Genomic DNA, 19,999 nt, shown 5'->3' on the forward strand with positions numbered 1-19,999 from the left:
GCTGGTCACCAGCTAAAACACAACGACGGCTGGTCACCAGTAAAAACACAATGAAAGCTGGTCACCAGAGAAACACAATGAAGGCTGGTCACCAGAGAAACACAATGAAGGCTGGTCACCAGAGAAACACAATGAAGGCTGGTCACCAGAGAAACACAACGACGGCTGGTCACCAGCTAAAACACAATGAAGGCTGGCCACCAGCTAAAACACAACGACGGCTGGCCACCAGCTAGAACACAATGAAGGCTGGCCACCAGCTAAAACACAATGAAGGCTGGTCACCAGCTAAAACACAACGACGGCTGGTCACCAGAGAAACACAATGAAGGCTGGCCACCAGCTAAAACACAACGACGGCTGGTCACCAGCTAAAACACAACGACGGCTGGTCACCAGTAAAAACACAATGAAAGCTGGTCACCAGAGAAACACAATGAAGACTGGTCACCAGAGAAACACAATGAAGGCTGGTCACCAGAGAAACACAATGAAGGCTGGTCACCAGAGAAACACAATGAAGGCTGGTCACCAGAGAAACACAATGAAGGCTGGTCACCAGCCTATGCTGGACTATGCTGTTTTTATTTCAGCAGGGTCTCTTATCCTCTCTCATCCTGTCTCCCACTCTCTCCCGCTCTCCTGCTCCCCCCCCATCTCCCCCAAGCCTGTGGAATCCCAGCCCCATCTACCTAAGTGTCACTGAGGAATGTTCCATCATTGAAATGGGGGAGAATGGCTGTGGCTAATATATAACCAATTACCCCGGGGACATTTCCTGTTTGTCCTTTGAGCTCCACCACAGCCTCAAAGTGCCAATTAGGCCCGGAATGCCAGAACATGGCTACTATTTGGCAGGGGTCAGCGCACCAGTGACCTCACATTCTAAAGGACTATTGTTCCCAGGCCCAGAGAGACTCCACAAGACACACACAGATAGAGATAGAGAAATGCACATACACACACTGCCCTGGCCCCTGGTGGACCGACATCAAGACCCCGCTTTGTTTAAATAGCATTTGCCCACACAGCCACCCTCCATGCAAGGGATTAAACAAGGTGTGTGTCCAGCGTAGAATTGCATTGTGAATGTTTGGCAGATATTAGATTGGCTGATGGAAAAAACTCATGAATTTCACATATGAACAGGTGATCTCGCATGATGTCATATGATCGCATGTGATTTAATTTGAAGTTAATGTGATAACATGTGAAGCAACGTGATAACGTAAAACTACACCTGACAACATGTGAGCACGTAAAACTACACCTGACAACATGTGAGCACGTAAAACTACACCTGACAACATGTGATAAGGTAAAACTACACCTGACAACATGTGAGCACGTAAAACTACACCTGACAACATGTGAGCACGTAAAACTACACCTGACAACACGTGAGCACGTAAAACTACACCTGACAACACGTGAGCACGTAAAACTACACCTGACAACATGTGAGCACGTAAAACTACACCTGACAACACGTGAGCACGTAAAACTACACCTGACAACATGTGAGCACGTAAAACTACACCTGACAACATGTGAGCACGTAAAACTACACCTGACAACATGTGAGCACGTAAAACTACACCTGACAACATGTGAGCACGTAAAACTACACCTGACAACATGTGATAAGGTAAAACTACACCTGACAACATGTGAGCACGTAAAACTACACCTGACAACATGTGAGCACGTTAAAACACAATCTCATGTGAAATAAATGGGACAACATGGGGAGGCAAAATTTCAACATGTGATACTATGAATACGATACTGTATTTTGTAGCTAAATTCATGCATTAATGTGAAAGGACACTATGATGCTGTATCTTGATTACTTGGGAATCACCCTGCCTCAGGATTTGAAGTCCTCACCTGTTGGTTGCTAGCTACAGTACCTGGAGTTCCTGCTGTGCCACCAGGTCAGTGGAAATAATGGAGATTGGCTATATGTTTATTGCCAAGAATACACTTCTGCATTTTGCCTGAAGTTGCAGTAAAATAAAGCAAATATATACAACAACTTGAAGGTGTTATTTCCATAAAATGAGAGTCTTTTGCTGTACTCTGATTTAAGTTACTGAAAGATCTTGTATAGTGACCACAATTGGGACTTAGAAGGGATAGGAACTCAAAACCTCTCTGTCGCTAGAAACCTGAAATATCCTGCTACAGTGCAGCTACACCAACAGATCTGTGAGCATGAAAGAGATATTGTATGATCACAGACATTGGCAAGAATGCATTTCTGCACTTTGCTGAGTGCTGTCCAGAATCAAGTAAAGAATTGTCCAATTATCACCACCAACGTAAAGCTAGCAGTGCAGGACACTTGACATCATAGAGTATATATGAATTCTTTGAAGATTTAAACTGGCAACTTCTTGATAGAGAGTACATCAATGTTTCTGCAGTGCCACCAGGTTATTACTTATTGCTTGGAAAATACACAACATGACCAAATGTATGACCAAAAGACACCTGCTCGTCGAACATCTCATTCCAAAATCATGGGCATTAATATGGAGTTGGTCCCCCCTTTTCTGATATAACAGCCTCCACTCTTCTGGGAAGGGTTTCCACTATATGTTGGAACATTGCTGCAGGGACTTGCTTCCATTCATCCACAAGAGCATCAGTGAGGTCGGGTTCACAGTCGGCTTTCCAATTCATCCCAAGGTGTTTGATGGAGTTGAGGTCAGGGCTCTGTGCAGGTCAGTCAAGTTCTTCCATACCAATCTTGACAATTTCTGTATGGACCTCGCTTTGGGGACGGGGGCATTGTCATGCTGAAACAGGAAAGGGCCTTCACCAAACTGTTGCCACAAAGTTGGAAGCACAGAATCATCTAGAATGTCATTGTGTGGTGTAGTGTCTTAATATAGAGGTTATTGTGCATTTCCCAGTAAGTTAATAGCAACTTTGTCACGTTCTGACCCTAGTTATTGTGTTAATTGTTTGTTTTAGTGTGGTCAGGACGTGAGTTGGGTGGGCATTCTATGTTTTGTGTGTCTAGGTTGTTTTTCTGTGTTCGGCCTAGTATGGTTCTCAATCAGAGGCAGGTGTCGTTAGTTGGTGTCGTTAGTCTCTGATTGAGAATCATACTTAGGTAGCCTGGGTTTCACTGTTGTTTTGTGGGTGATTGTTTCCGTGTCTGTTTCACCACACAGGACTGTTTTGGTCTTTCACATTTGTTGTTTTGTCATTTTAAGTGTTAAGTTTGGATTTGTTATTAAATAAGATGAACACTCACCATGCTGGTCCTCTCTGGAAACTAGTAGTTTGTAAGTTAATTGTAAATTTCACAATTTACTGGAATAGCATTGCCAGTATCCTACAGGACACGTTCTGTCACTAGCAATCTTTTTGGTCTCCCATGAGAGGGAGGTCATCCCAGTTATGTGCTCTGTTGTATTCTATTCATACAAAAAGCTGTCAGTTCTGCAGCCTTGTTAAAGGCTGGCAGCAATTCTGTGGTACATGCACTTATGCCAGCCTTTAACAGTATGAATAGAATACAACAGAGCACATAACTGGGATGACCTCCCTCTCATTTTTTCATTTCTAGCTAGTCACCACATCAGTGTAATACTCACTTTCCTACCAGACCATCAGGCCAATGTGTGTGTTTTTTTTAAATTTTATTTTATTTTTAACCTTTATTTAACTAGGCAAGTCAGTTAAGAACAAATTCTTATTTTCAATGACGGCCTAGGAACAGTGGGTTAACTGCCTGTTCAGGGGCAGAACGACAGATGTGTACCTTGTCAGCTCGGGGCTTGAACTTGCAACCTTCCGGTTACTAGTCCAACGCTCTAACCACTAGGCTACGCTGCCGCCCGTGTGATGGATTAGCTACGTTAAGTTACTGTGAATTTTAGAATTCCCACTTGCAAGTAGTTGACAGTAAGTTATTGTAAATTAAACATTAACTTCTCGTGAAACAGCTGCCATTAAGCTACCGGAAGACGGACAGCAACCTCTTCAAATTGCAACGATTGCAGAACTGATAGTGTCAAAAGAGGTGCTTAATCTTGATCTTTTTCTTCTTCTATGATATCATGGTGGTCCGCAAATGATTGTTTAAGTGCATGCCGCCACCTATTGTGCTGGAATGTACGATCAATCATGATCTGGCCAATTCTGTACAAACATGAAAATAAAATTCTAAACCAAGTAAATCCCTAATTTCTACCACACCACTTCCCATTAAGCTTTTGAATTTTCAGAATCTTCTCTTGCTGAGCATGACTACCACACAATATTAACAATCTACCATTTCCAATGAACCGAGCTAATTTCACTTCACCTACCTCGTTCTCTACGGCATGAGTTACAGGGCCTCACTATCACCACTTTCCACTCCAACACATCATTACTCTTGCTTCCTACCTTGGCCCTCTTTCTGCTTTCTTTACTAGACGCTCCACTGCTTCCTGTATCATGATCTCTCACTTCTTCCTATGTCGTTCCACTACCGACCATTCCGGTCCTTGACCCTCATCCTCTCGCTCCATACCATCAGAACTGACGCCTATATTGTTTGCATTCCAGCACAGCTGTTGCTTCACCAACTTTTTCTCCATTTCATCCACACTGCGTGCCACCATTTCCCAAACAATGGATCAGCTCTACAGGCTTGAACAGCAACAAAGTGCTGCTTTGGCTACACTGAATTACTTTCTGTGATCAACACAAAAATAAAACCAATTAAACTGGTACAACACTCCGACTGACGGTTGGCACAAATACAACATGTTTTAGACCATGCCGCCAATACCGTCCCGCCAGCACATTGCCCCCACCTACAAGTGGAGTATACTGTAGCTGCGTTCACATGCTAGTCGGAACTCAGAAATGTTCGACTTGCTCATTCGTTGAACGTTGCACATGATTAACTACCGGTTAGAAAGTCTGACATTTTTGAGTTTCCTAGTCCCGACTATCACATGAATGCAGCATAATGCACGACTAGGAAAAATCCACTAACAGCATTTTTGGCAGTTAAATGCAACAACAAAACACGATTCATAAAAAGTTATCTATTAATATGGTTTTTGAACACTATAATTTGTTTACAAGCATGATACCTGTACTTTTAGTTTATGGTTTACGCAGCTTGTTGGCCATTATCCAATCAGTTTTTCTCAATGAGTTCAAAACATGTAAATGCATTCAATTGGTATTTACAACTTCACAACTGGTAAATTCCCACATCCCACATGGTTACAAACACAGCACTAAATGTAATATATTGTGTAGAAAAATGTATCCTAAAAGGTTCCGACCAGTACCATGTGAGTTCCTGCATACCTCTGAAGGTACTTTATGTGTACCATTGACCTTTCTATACATCAGAGAACAACACTGTACCGTAACGCAGTTATGCCTCCGACACTGCCAAAACACCAGCTATGCGGGTGTCGGCTATCTCGTTTATGGTTAATCTGATTTAATCTTAAATGTCAAGTTTCACTGATAACTCTTACTTTTTCATTGGTGTTGTCAGATAACCACACAATTATTGACCTGATACCAGGCAACTTTTAGCAAAGTTTAGAAATTTATTCTTGCCGATAACTCTATGGTCAATCTTTATCATGGCCACAAACCTAGTGGCAAAGCAGGAAACAGTTTAGTTACATGTTGAACCACATGATTTCACATGTGAAAAATAGTTTTTGGAGCATTTCACACATGAGAACTTTGGAAACACCTCAAACGTGACAACAAGTTTTTGAAATCATTCACGTTTAATTGTATGTGTTGCAGCTAAAGTATGAACCCACCTGGGGTTTGAACTCACAAGCTCCAAAGTTGAGGTACTCTGACCTTTCCACTGCACCACCAAAGTCTAACATTCTCATACACATCCATTACCTATAATACATCTCTGCACTTAGAAAATGAGTACCATCTGCACTGCTATTTCAGTTATTCTGACTAATCTCTCATCATTGATTACATTTACTTATTTCAGTAATTTGAGGGTTTTCTGTATAATGTTGGTGGGGCATATTATTCTGCTTTAATGTTACACCTGAATCACTATGATAAATATACTCGTTATTCTCGAGTGTATTTTTAATAAAGTGAAATCAGTTATTGACACAGACATGGTGGCATAGCAGGATGATTGGAATGCAGTCAATCAAGAAGTTGTCAATTCAAATCCCAGTTAAGAACATGCTAAATAATAATTACTGAATAAACATACAGTACACAAAGTATGTAAGTTGAAAACACTATACACTAAGTATACCAAACACCTTCCAAATATTAATACGTTACCCCCCTTTTGTCCTCAGAACAGCCTCAATTCATCAGGGCATGGACTCTACAACATTACATTACATTTAAGTCATTTAGCAGACGCTCTTATCCAGAGCGACTTACAAATTGGTTGTTGAAAGCGTTCCACAGGGATGCTGGCCCAAGTCGACTCCAATGCTTCCCACAGTTGTGTCAAGGAAGGAACTATTGAGTGTAATAAAAACAGAAGCGTTGCAGTTTTTGACACAAACCGGTGTGCCTGGCACCTACTACCATACCCTGTTCAAATGCACTTAAATATTTTGTCTTGCCCATTCACCCTCTGAATGGCACAGATACACAATCCATGTCTTAATTGTCTCAAGGCTTAAAAATCCTTCTTTAACCTGTCTCCTCCCCTTCATCTACACTGATTGAAGTGGATTTAACAAGTGACATCAATAAGGGATCATAGCTTTCACCTGGATTTACCTGGTCAGTCTATGTCATGGAAAGAGCAGGTGTGCTTACAGTTTCTCCCAATTGTTTACACACTAAAATTGGAACTTGAAATGCAATCACCGAAACCTGAAACTCATGTACCAAATCCCTAAACCAAGTCTGCAAAATTGCAAGCACAATTCTTGCTTCACACTCAGTTTTCAATTCTATATCACACTTTTTGCAAAACACTACACACAGTTCTCTACATTCAGCCCAACCTGGGCCGCTACACAGTTGCATCTATCATCTGTACATTCAGAATTGAAAACCGGCAAGTTACCTACCATCTACACTATGCTCTTTATGTATGTATGTATACTGCATCAGTAGGCTTATGTTACTCAGTGATTGTTGGCCAATGTTACAGTAATGTCATTTCATATTGAAAGAAAATAGATTATTTTAGTTACTGTAACCAATCATATTTGTGGATCTTCTGCAGAACTGAGAGACGGCCAGGCCATGGTCGAAGACGCGGGCTGTTCACACCAGAACAGGAGACCGCTGTTGTGGACATGGTGGTGGCAAACAATACCATTAGACTATGAGAAATCCAGACAATGAGAAATTGCAGACAACACAATATTCAATAACATTCACCAGGCTTGTCTACATTGGATTGTGTATTACAGTGCAACTGAATCCGGATGAAACAGGTCTACAGGGCTCCATTTGAGCAAAACTCAGCGGGTTAAAGAACAGAGCTATGAATATGTGCAAGTAAGTACTATACTGTGAATTTACTATCATATCAGCACTGTATAGACACATTACAGTACTGTAATCCAGTATATTGTGCCTCACCATATTGACCATCTGTTTCAGAGAGTTGGAGCTGGATGCCCCTGTAATTCAGCACGTTTATATTTACATTAAGGCTGGCTTCAAACTACTGTATCCAAAAGAACATTATTGGCCATTGTGAATGTCCCTGGACAGCGTGGAGGGAATATCACCATGTGTGCAGCCGTTAGCCAGCAAGGTGTCCTCAATCACCATGCCAACCTTGGTCCCTACAACACCACCCTTCTCATCACATTCCTGGACACATTACATGGCATCCTCATTCCAGCTGAGCAGAGGGGTGGACCAGAGCAGCCCAGGTATGTTGTCATCTGGGACGACGTGAGTTTCCACCGGGCTGCTCTGGTCCACAACTGGTTCATCGACCACCCACAATTTATCGTTCTATACCTCCCACCATATTTTTTTCGGCATGGTGATGGAAGGTGTATGACCGCCATCCCCTCGCAGGCATGCCTCTTCTCCAGGCAATGGAGGATGCATGTGGTGAAGTTGACGTGGGGGCTTTCAGCAGCTGGATCCGTCACCCCAGAAGAGTGTCTTTCCCCGCTGTTTAGCCAGGGAGAACATGGCTTGTGACGTAGATGAGCCAAATCCAGATAGCAGATGTTCTGAAAGAGCTGCAAAACCTAGACCCGTACAAATCAGCTGGGCTTGACAATCTGGACCCTCTATTTCTGAAACTATCTGCCGCCATTGTCGCAACCCCTATTACCAGCCTGTTCAACCTCTCTTTCATATCGTCTGAGATCCCCAAGGATTGGAAAGCTGCCGCAGTCATCCCCCTCTTCAAAGGGGGAGACACCCTGGACCCAAACTGCTATAGACCTATATCCATCCTGCCCTGCCTATCTAAGGTCTTCGAAAGCCAAGTCAACAAACAGGTCACTGACCATCTCGAATCCCACCGTACCTTCTCCGCTGTGCAATCTGGTTTCCGAGCCGGTCACGGGTGCACCTCAGCCACGCTCAAGGTACTAAACGATATCATAACCGCCATCGATAAAAGACAGTACTGTGCAGCCGTCTTCATCGACCTCGCCAAGGCTTTCGACTCTGTCAATCACCATATTCTTATCGGCAGACTCAATAGCCTCGGTTTCTCGGATGACTGCCTTGCCTGGTTCACCAATTACTTTGCAGACAGAGTTCAGTGTGTCAAATCGGAGGGCATGCTGTCCGGTCCTCTGGCAGTCTCTATGGGGTGCCACAGGGTTCAATTCTCGGGCCGACTCTTTTCTCTGTATATATCAATGATGTTGCTCTTGCTGCGGGCGATTCCCTGATCCACCTCTACGCAGACGACACCATTCTATATACTTTCGGCCCGTCATTGGACACTGTGCTATCTAACCTCAAACGAGCTTCAATGCCATACAGCACTCCTTCCGTGGCCTCCAACTGCTCTTAAACGCGAGTAAAACCAAATGCATGCTTTTCAACCGATCGCTGCCTGCACCCGCATGCCCGACTAGCATCACCACCCTGGATGGTTCCGACCTTGAATATGTGGACATCTATAAATACCTAGGTGTCTGGCTAGACTGCAAACTCTCCTTCCAGACTCACATCAAACATCTCCAATCGAAAATCAAATCAAGAGTCGGCTTTCTATTCCGCAACAAAGCCTCCTTCACTCACGCCGCCAAGCTTACCCTAGTAAAACTGACTATCCTACCGATCCTCGATTTCGGCGATGTCATCTACAAAATGGCTTCCAACACTCTACTCAGCAAACTGGATGCAGTCTATCATAGTGCCATCCGTTTTGTCACCAAAGCACCTTATACCACCCACCACTGCGACTTGTATGCTCTAGTCGGCTGGCCTCGCTACATATTCGTCGCCAGACCCACTGGCTCAGGTCATCTACAAGTCCATGCTAGGTAAAGCTCCGCCTTATCTCAGTTCACTGGTCACGATGGCAACACCCATCCGTAGCACACGCTCCAGCAGGTGTATCTCACTGATCATCCCTAAAGCCAACACCTCATTTGGCCGCCTTTCGTTCCAGTACTCTGCTGCCTGTGACTGGAACGAACTGCAAAAATCGCTGAAGTTGGAGACTTTTATCTCCCTCACCAACTTCAAACATCAGCTATCCGAGCAGCTAACCGATCGCTGCAGCTGTACATAGTCTATTGGTAAATAGCCCACCCATTTTCACCTACCTCATTCCCATACTGTTTTTATACTGTTTTTTTATTTTTTATTTACTTTTCTGCTCTTTTGCACACCAATATCTCTACCTGTACATGACCATCTGATCATTTATCACCCCAGTGTTAATCTGCAAAATTGTATTATTCGCCTACCTCCTCATGCCTTTTGCACACATTGTATATAGACTGCCCATTTATTTTTCTACTGTGTTATTGACTTGTTAATTGTTTACTCCATGTGTAACTCTGTGTTGTCTGTTCACACTGCTATGCTTTATCTTGGCCAGGTCGCAGTTGCAAATGAGAACTTGTTCTCAACTAGCCTACCTGGTTAAATAAAGGTGAAATAAAAATAAAATAAAAATGAGGTGCTGTGGCCAGACCAAAATAGTGTCAGGATGCAGCCTAATGTCTTTTTTCTTATATTTTGCGTGTGTTTTTGTCTTTTTGTGTTCAGAGTTTTGAAATAATTAGCCACTTTAATAAATAAAAAAAATGTTGTACAGAAAACCATTTGCCTCCCTGACTGTTTTCTCCTGTTGGATATGGAAAGTGTTACATACAAAACACAAAGTTTCACAAATACTGCATTTTGGAGATTAATGTTTGTTACTGTATTGTGTTTATGTATATTTGAGTAGGTATACATTTACTGGAACAATCCTTTCAAACCGGCTACAGTGTAACTGAAATGCAAAAGGCATAACCCTACTGATGGGATCTTCCTAGTAGTGTTTTGTGTTGAGCACCTCAGTGTGTTGTTGGTAGACCGATCTATTCATATGCTGTCATTTTGATGCAAAACATATTTTGGAAAGCGCTAAAACGGTTTTGAATGCAGTGTTTGCATTTGCTAGAGGTTTGTGTTTTGGGGGGAAAATGGGCCAAAGATTCGGCAAACGTGTATAACCTGTAATATGTTGTATACTCGTATGTTAAAAGCACTATGTTAATCATAATGACTCGTCTTTGTTTGCAGGGCCTCACCTGAGAAATATCATCACATTTGAAGTGTTCCAAAAACACATGGCTTCACATGAGGCGAGGGCAATTTATTTTCAAAGTGGCTGCCTACCTGGGCCACAATGTCAGGAATTCTCCTGGATTATTCCGTTCTTTGTGTTCCAGTACAGCTCAGAGGTTCACACATACACACACACACACTTGGAGGTATGCAGTTGCGTTAACAGAAACCTGACCTACCTGATAGATCGAAACTACACCCACACGCTGTTAACCCTTCAACACCTGGCGTGGGAAATAAACCCTGGCATGAGATACCTGCCCTAACACACCAGAGAGAGAGATGCACTGCTGGATAGACGGAGGGAGGGTTGGGTGGACTGTCTAGAAGAGAAGAAAAATGCCACAAAGTTTTTTTCAGTTTCCCTCTTTGGCTCTCTCTTGGCCTTTCATCGGCCGGGCCAGGCTGCTGTGGGGTCAAAGGGCTGTTTGGCTACTGTGAAAACATGATTGCAGCTTTGTTGCCCAATGCATTGGTTTTAAAATATGGAGCTGTCTGTGGGTCCACTCGGTTACAGGTGCAACCGTTGCAAACCTTCACTGCCATGTCCCCTATTCTCTCTGCCACAAAGAGCATGTGAGAGCGAGACCTTGAGTCTTTGTATTTGTTTCATTAGTCCACTGTTGATATGGCCCCAAAATGTTTTACATGTCAGCAGAGTTAATATATTGGACAATCAAGAAGCAAAGTGTCACATGATGCAAAACAAATCAAGTGATTTGAAAAACTGCTGACATGCGAAACATTTTGTGACTGTATAACAGTGGACAAATGAAAAATAAAATACCACAAAGTTTTGGAGTGGATTTTTCCTTTAAGGCCTTTCAATTCTATACCGTGTTTTTTCTACACTGGAGTTTTTACATCAGTGGAGTCTGCTGAGGGTGGACGGCTCATAAGACTGTCTGGAACGGCGTTAATGGAATGGCATCAAACACATAGGAACCATGTCTTCGATAGCGTTCTACTAACTCCACTCCAGCCATTACCACAAGCCCGTCCTCCCCAATTAAGGTGCCACCAACCTCCTGTGTTTCACATGTAGCTTATAGACCTACAGAAATGCTGGGAATTCTTGGCATCAGAAAAAAATATTAGTGTACACAACAGATGGTGTGGAGTCAGCTTCCCTCTAACCACTTTTGAAGAAGTCTGAACGTTGCTTTTGAGGGAGATTATCCTTTTAAAAGGTCTTTATGCTCCAATACATTTATTTTAACTCCGAGGTTCAATTACTTTTTACTCCCATTCCCTCCAAATGTCACAGTCATGTTTTTGTCTATCGTGTGGCTGGTTGGTCTTCTCTTGGTTTTGGCCTGCTGTACTTGGTTATGAAGCTAACAGACTGAGGTCAATGTCATTCTGTCTGATGATGTCACAATAGCTTGTAAAAACCACCTCTGATGTTAGCAGTTAGCATGTAGAACATTTTGTATCAGCTGAAATCTTTAACCATAGAATTTGGAATTAGAATACTAGTAATTTAATATGATCTCTGTCTTTGACTGTGTTTTCAGTGTTCCAAATGGACAGGGTTTCTATAAATTACCAAAGTCAACATGGGGCTAATGTTTGGAGGGTCGATTTTTATCAGTGATATGGAAGTGGAAAGTAACCCAAACTTTCATTGTGCCTACGTTAGATATAGTTGTCTTGTACGGCAAATAATCCAGGAGTGGAAATACACACACCACAGGAGGCTGGTGGCACCTTAATTGAACAGGCTCGGGGTAATGGCTGGAGTGGAATAGGTGGAATGGTATCAAATACATCAATAATGCTATTCCATTCGCTCTGTTCCAGCCATTATTACGAGCTGTCCACCCCTTAGCAGCCTCCACTGACACACACACACACACACACACACACACACACACACACACACACACACACACACACACACACACACACACACACACACACACACACACACACACACACACACACACACACACACACACACACACACACACACACACACACACACAGTGTTACAGTGTAAAAGCTTGAAAGCTAAACTACTTGTTAGTAATGGTCACTGTGCCCTCTGAACAAAACATAAAATCATGAGTCACTGGTGTGTGACTCTTTTGGTTTGTCTAAGACAGGCTACAGTATCTCTCTGTTAGTGGTACAACAACTGAGTGGCTCACTTTTATGACCAATTGGTAGAGCTGTGGTGGAGAAACATGATACAGCCGGGTCAGACCTCTGACGATCTTTGGTCTGGGACTCCAAATGACAGAGTGGTTTCATCGTCAAAAATAAACACTCTTACTCCAGGACACTGCATGGTGACAGTCGTGGAAAAAGAAAACCAGGATCCCCCAAATGTCTACAGATTATGACATTTATTTTGGAGACGTACAAGTAGCTGACGTTTTGACGTAATGCACAGACACACACACACACACTCACACACACTCACACACAATGGCTAAATAGTGGTGCAGACATAGACACACACATGCAAAGTGGAGTGAGACAGGCGCTAGACAGGCTTGTGCTGTGACTCAAACAGAAGCCGTCGTCATCTGGTCAACCAGAAGGTCCAGCGGAACCAACTCTGCTCTGGACACGCACGTGTAGCGGACATCACTGTGCTTACCAACCGTACCACTTCCTCCCTCTCCAGTTCACACCAAGACCCTATCCCAGGACCTCTGCCCCACAAACGCGTGTCTCTAACTTTAACCCTCCTGTAGGTGACCGCCCTCCTGTGCAGTTCTGTTACCCAGTCGCACCACCAAAAAGCAACTCGGTGACGGGAATGGGAACATGTCATGCTGAGGAGTGAGGTTACATTTCCCCATCTGTTACAAACGTAGGCACATCTCTGCCACTGACCATACTATCATATTTCCCAAAGAGGGCAATAACTCCTCTTTTAGACGAGAAAAACTGTATTCATGACAACGCTTCTCAAAACAACAGAAAGGTTATCACCATCAAATCTCACCTGTGACATTGATGTCCTTCACTAGACAGTGAATCTGACACCAGCTTATGCCTCCAAGGCATAACGCACTGCACTGTAGTTCTGCACACCTAGCTATATGAACGATTGGAAAATGCAGACAAGTCTGAAAATACGACTCTCTAACGTATCTCAAACTTCCCGTTTGAGATATCAAGTTCCATACAAGGGGTTTCCTGTTTAATGCACCGTGGTGGAATATGGAAAGACACTGTGTTATGATACTAGAAAGAGAATGGGATTATATGACATACAATGAGGTTCTGTTTCAAATTGAGGTTCTATGGTTCCGGAATTCTTATTCTAGGACTTATTCCAGGCTTTGCAAGGTGGTTAGAGAATAGGACCTTTTTGGTTGTTAATGAATGGCGAGTTCAGGGAAAACCACTATTATGGAGTTAGATACCTGATACACATACAATATATACAAAAGTATGTGGACGCCACTTCACATTAGTGGATTTGGCTATTTCAGCCACAGCCGTTGCGAAAAGGTGTATAAAATCGAGCACACAGCCATGCAATCTCGATAGACAAAGATTGTCAGTAGAATGGTCCGGACTAAAGAGCTTAGTGACTTTCAATGTTGCACAGTCATAGGATGCCACTTTTCCAACAACTCAGTTCATAACATTTCTGCCTTGCTAGAGCTGCCCGTATTGTGAAGTGGAAACGTCTAGGAGCAACAATGGCTCAGCTGTGAAGTGGTAGGCCACGTAAGCTCATAGAATGGGAGTGCTCCGTACACAAAGCAAGGTCCATACAGAAATGGTTTGTCGAGGTCAGTGTGGAAGAACTTGACTGGCATGCACAGAGCCCTGACCTCAACTCCATCAAACACCTCTGGGATGATTTGGAACACTGATTGCAAGGCAGGCCTAATTGCCCAACATCCGTGCCCAACCTCACCAATGCTCTTGTGGCTGAAGGGAAGCAAGTCCCCGCAGAAATGTTCCAAAAATAGTGGTAAACTTTCCCAGAAGAGTGGAGGTTGTTATAGCAGCAGAGGGGGGACCAACTCCATATTACTGTCCATGATTTTGGAACGAGCATGTGTCTACATACCTTTGGTAATGTAGTGTACATACCTACTCAGACTCCAGGATGCTGGCCTTCTAGGCAGAGTTGCAAAGAAAAAGCCATATCTCAGACTGGTAAAAAAAAAAAAAAAAGATTAAGATGGGCAAAAGAACACAGACATTGGACAGAGGAACTCTGCCTAAAAGGCCAGCATCCCGGAGGCGCCTCTTCACTTTTGACCTTGAGACTGGTGTTTTGCTGGCACTATTTAATGAAGCTGCCAGTTGAGGACTTGTTAGGGGTCTGTTTCTCAAACTATACACTCTAATGTACTTGTCCTCTTGCTCAGTTGTGCACCGGGGCCTCCCACTCCTCTTTTTCTATTCTGGTTAGTGCCAGTTTGCGCTGTTCTGTGAAGGGAGTAGTACACAGAGTTGTATGAGATCTTCCATTTCTTGGCAATTTCTCACATGGAATAGCCTTAATTTCTCAGAACAAGAATAGACTGACAAGTTTCAGAAGAAAGTTATTTGTTTCTAGCCATTTTGAGTCTGTTATCGAATCCACAAATGTATCTGATGCTCCAGATACTCAACTAGTTTTAAGAATAATGGGTCTCTGTACACCTATGTAGATATTCCAGCTACAGTAGATATTCCAATAGTAGCTATTCCAGCTACTATTACAATAGTAGTTGGAATATCAGGATCTCACTTGGTGGAGTCAATAGGACGGAAAATGAATAAATGCAACAACATTGTGTTCTCTGTCACTAACAAATACAATCACGGGTGATAACTCTACAATTCCCTCGAAAGGAGCGGCACTCTTGGAAAAAATGCCTTACACCAAGCAGTGTGTTCATTTAACACTGTTCCAGTGTCTATACAAGTCCACACTTTCAATGTCAATTGAACAACCAGCAAGCACTAACTTGCATATACCAACTTCACACAATATTTAAGTAAATGGTCAATAGAATGAATACTTTTGGAAACACCATTGATGCCAAAAAATATCTGTTGCTTTTTGCATTGTAACATTCTTTATGACACAATATATCAGTGTGCGTGGGATGGTCCATATTCCAGACCCTGTCGTCATCATAGCTCTTTATGGTCAGGGACCTGTGTGAAGTAGGCCGCTCTGATAAGGACAGGTGTGTTAACTTACAGTATGAGGGACCGGCATGGCCTTTGATGGGAATTGATTGGATCATCAAAGAGGAACACCGAATGGAGAGAACGGAAAACCTGTAATGGCTTCCCAAACACGTCCTGCGGATGCTCTCTGGACTTCAGTTGCTGCTGTGGAACGTCTGACACAGAGTTAGAACTGCTCTATCAGACTCCAGGCCGGAAGTCGAACTGCCAAGCCACTTGAGTAACTGGGTTACAAGTCTTTGAGTAACAGAGTTTAGTAACCTTTGTCAACGTAGCCATAGGGAAACAATGACCACAGTCTTTGGAACTGCCGCGTAGCCCCCTACTTTATTCATCTGGATACCATATTATCCAATAATATCTATATACATATCTCTATTGATGGCAGAGGAAGGGCACTGCATGAGTGAGAAGCGATAAGGATAGTTCTGACGTTCAAGTATTTTTCCAGCAGCTACAGTTGAATTCGGAAGTTTACATACACCTTAGCCAAATACATTTAAACTCAGTTTTCACAATTGCTGACATTTAATCCTAGTAAAAATTCCCTGTCTTAGGTCAGTTAGGATCACCACTTTATATTAACAATGTGAAATGTCAGAATAATAGTAGAGAGAATGATTTATTTCAGCTTTTATTTCTTTCATCACATTCCCAGTGGGTCAGAAGTTTACATACACTCAATTAGTATTAGGTAGAATTGCCTTTAAATTGTTGAACTTGGGTCAAATGTTTTGGGTAGCCTTCCAGAAGATTCAAAATCAAATCAAATCAAATTTTATTTGTCACATACACATGGTTAGCAGATGTTAATGCGAGTGTAGCGAAATGCTTGTGCTTCTAGTTCCGACAATGCAGTAATAACCAACAAGTAATCTAACTAACAATTCCTAAACTACTGTCTTATACACAGTGTAAGGGGATAAAGAATATGTACATAAGGATATATGAATGAGTGATGGAGCAGAGCAGCATAGGCAAGATACAGTAGATGGTATCGAGTACAGTATATACATATGAGATGAGTATGTAAACGAAGTGGCATAGTTAAGGTGGCTAGTGATACATGTATTACATAAGGATGCAGTCGATGATATAGAGTACAGTATATACGTATGCATATGAGATGAATAATGTAGGGTAAGTAACATTATATAAGGTAGCATTGTTTAAAGTGGCTAGTGATATATTTACATCATTTCCCATCAATTCCCATTATTAAAGTGGCTGGAGTTGTGTCAGTGTGTTGGCAGCAGCCACTCAATGTTAGTGGTGGCTGTTTAACAGTCTGATGGCCTTGAGATAGAAGCTGTTTTTCAGTCTCTCGGTCCCAGCTTTGATGCACCTGTACTGACCTCGCCTTCTGGATGATAACGGGGTGAACAGGCAGTGGCTCGGGTGGTTGATGTCCTTGATGATCTTTATGGCCTTCCTGTAACATCGGGTGGTGTAGGTGTCCTGGAGGGCAGGTAGTTTGCCCCCGGTGATGCGTTGTGCAGACCTCACTACCCTCTGGAGAGCCTTACGGTTGAGGGCGGAGCAGTTGCCGTACCAGGCGGTGATACAGCCCGCCAGGATGCTCTCGATTGTGCATCTGTAGAAGTTTGTGAGTGCTTTTGGTGACAAGCCGAATTTCTTCAGCCTCCTGAGGTTGAAGAGGCGCTGCTGCGCCTTCTTCACGATGCTGTCTGTGTGAGTGGACCAATTCAGTTTGTCTGTGATGTGTATGCCGAGGAACTTAAAACTTGCTACCCTCTCCACTATTGTTCCATCGATGTGGATAGGGGGGTGTTCCCTCTGCTGTTTCCTGAAGTCCACAATCATCTCCTTAGTTTTGTTGACGTTGAGTGTGAGGTTATTTTCCTGACACCACACTCCGAGGGCCCTCACCTCCTCCCTGTAGGCCGTCTCGTCGTTGTTGGTAATCAAGCCTACCACTGTTGTGTCGTCCGCAAACTTGATGATTGAGTTTGAGGCGTGCGTGGACACGCAGTCGTGGGTGAACAGGGAGTACAGGAGAGGGCTCAGAACGCACCCTTGTGGGGCCCCAGTGTTGAGGATTAGCGGGGAGGAGATGTTGTTGCCTACCCTCACCACCTGGGGGTGGCCCGTCAGGAAGTCCAGTACCCAGTTGCACAGGGCGGGGTCGAGACCCAGGGTCTCGAGCTTGATGACGAGCTTGGAGGGTACTATGGTGTTGAATGCCGAGCTGTAGTCGATGAACAGCATTCTCACATAGGTATTCCTCTTGTCCAGATGGGTTAGGGCAGTGTGCAGTGTGGTTGAGATTGCATCGTCTGTGGACCTATTTGGGCGGTAAGCAAATTGGAGTGGGTCTAGGGTGTCAGGTAGGGTGGAGGTGATATGGTCCTTGACTAGTCTCTCAAAGCACTTCATGATGACGGAAGTGAGTGCTACGGGGCGGTAGTCGTTTAGCTCAGTTACCTTAGCTTTCTTGGGAACAGGAAAAATGGTGTCCCTCTTGAAGCATGTCCCTCTTGAAGCATGAACAGCAGACTGGTATAGGGATTGATTGAATATGTCCGTAAACACACCGGCCAGCTGGTCTGCGCATGCTCTGAGGGCGCGGCTAGGGATGCCGTCTGGGCCTGCAGCCTTGCGAGGGTTAACACGTTTAAATGTCTTACTCACCTCGGCTGCAGTGAAGGAGAGACCGCATGTTTTCATTGCAGGCCGTGTCAGTGGCACTGTATTGTCCTCAAAGCGGGCAAAAAAGTTATTTAGTCTGCCTGGGAGCAAGACATCCTGGTCCGTGACTGGGCTGGATTTCTTCCTGTAGTCCATGATTGACTGTAGACCCTGCCACTTGCCTCTTGTGTCTGAGCCGTTGAATTGAGATTCTACTTTGTCTCTGTACTGACGCTTAGCTTGTTTGATAGCCTTGCGGAAGGAATAGCTGCACTGTTTGTATTCGGTCATGTTACCAGACACCTTGCCCTGATTAAAAGCAGTGGTTCGCACTTTCAGTTTCACGCGAATGCTGCCATCAATCCACGGTTTCTGGTTAGGGAATGTTTTAATCGTTGCTATGGGAACGACATCTTCAACGCACGTTCTAATGAACTCGCACACCGAATCAGCGTATTCGTCAATGTTGTTATCTGACGCAATACGAAACATATCCCAATCCACGTGATGGAAGCAGTCTTGGAGTGTGGAGTCAGCTTGGTCGGACCAGCGTTGGACAGACCTCAGCGTGGGAGCCTCTTGTTTTAGTTTCTGTCTGTAGGCAGGGATCAACAAAATGGAGTCGTGGTCAGCTTTTCCGAAAGGGGGGCCGGGGCAGGGCCTTATATGCTTCGCAGAAGTTAGAGTAACAATGATCCAAGGTTTTTCCACCCCTGGTTGCGCAATCGATATGCTGATAAAATTTAGGGAGTCTTGTTTTCAGATTAGCCTTGTTAAAATCCCCAGCTACAATGAATGCAGCCTCCGGATAAATGGTTTCCAGTTTGCAAAGAGTTAAATAAAGTTTGTTCAGAGCCATCGATGTGTCTGCTTGGGGGGGGATATATACGGCTGTGATTATAATCAAAGAGAATTCTCTTGGTAGATAATGCGGTCTACATTTGATTGTGAGGAATTCTAAATCAGGTGAACAGAAGGTTTTGAGTTCCTGTATGTTTCTTTCATCACACCATGTCTCGTTAGCCATAAGGCATAAGCCCCCGCCCCTCTTCTTACCAGAAAGGTGTTTGTTTCTGTCGGCGCGATGCGTGGAGAAACCCGTTGGCTGCACCGCTTCGGATAGCGTCTCTCCAGTGAGCCATGTTTCCGTGAAGCACAGAACGTTACAGTCTCTGATGTCCCTCTGGAATGCTACCCTTGCTCGGATTTCATCAACCTTGTTGTCAAGAGACTCGACATTGGCAAGAAGAATGCTAGGGAGTGGTGCACGGTGTGCCCGTCTCCGGAGTCTGACCAGAAGACCGCCTCGTTTCCCTCTTTTTCGGAGTCGTTTTTTTGGGTCGCTGCATGCGATCCATTCCGTTGTCCTGTTTGTAAGGCAGAACACAGGATCCGCATCGCGAAAAACATATTCTTGGTCGTACTGATG

Source organism: Oncorhynchus nerka, linkage group LG1, assembly GCF_034236695.1.
Source record: "Oncorhynchus nerka isolate Pitt River linkage group LG1, Oner_Uvic_2.0, whole genome shotgun sequence".
NCBI classification, from domain to species: Eukaryota; Metazoa; Chordata; class Actinopteri; order Salmoniformes; family Salmonidae; genus Oncorhynchus; species Oncorhynchus nerka.